We start from the raw sequence: 2522 nt of genomic DNA, 5'->3' as shown, positions 1-2522 counted from the left end.
GGATCATCCCACCGTGGTACGGACAGGCAGCCCGGTGCCAGTGCAACACAGACGGGCCCACCTCGAAACAGCGTCTGGGGTCTTACTCTGAACAACTCAGGAGCCCCGCTTTGCCGACCCGGGATTTGGGAGCTTTTAGGGACAAGGGGCAGGAGCTTTGATGCTCAGGAGTCATCTGTTTTCCTTCCTTTCACCATACACCAGCGCTTGCATCCGGTACAACTTTAAAACCACATTTGCCCATCATTAGCCCTGCTATTCCGCATGGGATCCCATAAATTACAGCTGCTGCTGGAAAATTAAGATGTATATAGGGAAATCATTCACAAACCCTGTATCTGTTGCATCTGGAAGTTCTGGAGTGTTGATTAGTTAAATACATAATTATGAGATAGCCTTAAAGGCAAAAACCGTAAGCAGTGACTTTTGCAAGGAGTCTCCTGTTGGTGCTATCAGACAAAATATAAAGTGCTGCAAGTCTAAATAAGAAATTTATCTTAAAGAAAAAAGTTGAAAGACTTGTGCTGAAGATACGACTTCTTCAGAACGCTTCTTCACAAGTTAGATAATAATTAAATACAAATTAGTTACTCCCACAAAGCATGTCATTTAGGCAAAAGCCTGCGCTTGAGGAACATTAGCATCTTGTTCTGCAATTACACAGCTTGGAAGCACGCAGCTCGGTTTCCTTTCTGCGCCATGGCTTCTAGACTCTACGCGTTCGTGCCGATTTCAAAAGAAACCATTCATTTCCACATGTACCATGCCAGTGATGCAAATAACGTGTTGGCACGAGCCAGACCAAGAGGGACTGCAAACTGGAAATGCAGAACGAGCACTGGAAGCGATGCGGGGAGCGCGTGGCGGAACCGGGCCAGACCTGCCCGCTGCCGGGACGGGACGGCACCGACCTGGGCGCAGAGCCCCCCCCAGGGCAGCGGGGCGACCGGCCACCCAGACCTCACCTCCACGCCTACGCGCCCCCTTGGACAGAAACCTGAAGAAGCAACATCAGTTGGTTTTAAAGTCTTTCCTGATTTTTATTTTTTTTTTTAAATAAAAAACCACGCTAGCGAGGCAGGTTTTTCCCTTTTCCCACGCGCGCTTGCAGAGCGGGGTTCAGGGATCAGGTAGCCGAGGTCCACCTCGTGCCTGCCTGCAAAGCAGCACGCCAAGAGTCCCACAGCGTGTGGACGACGCCGTAATGATTAAATGCATCCACAAAAGCACCGGGTTTGCCTTTAGAGGAATTCCTGCATGGCAAAAGTTGGCTTTGCATTGCATCAGGAAAACCCGAGTACTAAGACTATTTGTGTCACGGACACTCCCAAATACTTCAGTTTAAAAATATCAACCTCACCTCAGGGAAATGCGGCATTTTCACCACTATACGTTATTTTAGACAGTACAAAACGCTATCCTAAAATCAACTGGAAAGGTAATTTCCCATTTTTGCTTGTGAATCCCCTCAAAATTCTTTCACTGAGAATTTTATGAAAAGCGCAACGTTCCCGTAAACCATTTCAGTTTCATCAAACTTGCACTTTCCCATGAAAAATTGTTCAAATGATTTCTTTTCTGCCAGCTTCAACTGCTCTGACTTGTTGAAAAAAAGCTGTGGGAATTTCTGGGGGATAATTGTTTTAACCGTTCCGCCTCACAGCTCATTATCATGAGTTCTTTATCTGGAGGAAAATCTCTGCTAACATGAGGAGTCACCGGGAACTCTCAGGTGCTTTGTGCCTTTGAAAAATCAAGCTGTTTGATTGAATTTCTGAATATAGGCTTTTTTTTTTCCCCCTCTGCCTCCCGTACTGGAAGCAGAATTATATTAAATTACATCATATGATAACTTATTGTTTATGCATGATACTGGAAGCGCTGATTGAATATCCAACGTATGACATTTGAAATCACATCTTTATTTCATTCCACTGTAATAAGGGACTATCGCGCCCTGACATATTTATAGCCCTGAACGGAAGCGCCGGTTATGTGCCAGGCAATTCTCTGTTGCCTCACCCCGCGGGCCCCGGGACTCCTCAGACAGAAGCAAGCCGTACGGACTAACGCCAAGCGTGACGCCGCAGCTCTACCGCGCCATCGGCAAACCACAACCCCGTCCACCGAGCCCCGCGGCTGCTCCGGCATCGGCCCCCGCGGCGCTCAGCCTCTGCCCTCCGTCGCCCCACCAGCACCCGGGCAAGCGGCGGCCACTTGCTCCGGCCTCCCAAAACACCCCTCTGCCCTGCGCACACCCCCCGGCTGCAGCAGAGCAAATCACTCGGCTTGCTCCAGAGGAGCCTTGTTCCTCCACTGCATCAAAAGCCCTAAAAAGGGGACATCAGCGGGAGATCCTTGCCGAAAAATGAAAATCACCGCAAAAAGCTTACTCGTTTGAATCGGAGAGTCACAAACCAGAAGTAGGTCCCTGTCTCTATCTTGTTTTTCTTTCAGGGAAAAGTGATTATTTCAGTTTTTTCAAACCAGCAGCTTTTTAAGACATGTTTGGTTATAAATTT

The sequence above is a fragment of the Egretta garzetta genome, unplaced genomic scaffold, assembly GCF_000687185.1.
Source record: "Egretta garzetta isolate BGI_Z169 unplaced genomic scaffold, ASM68718v1 scaffold384, whole genome shotgun sequence".
Taxonomy (NCBI): domain Eukaryota; kingdom Metazoa; phylum Chordata; class Aves; order Pelecaniformes; family Ardeidae; genus Egretta; species Egretta garzetta.
This window is presented reverse-complemented; position numbering follows the sequence as displayed.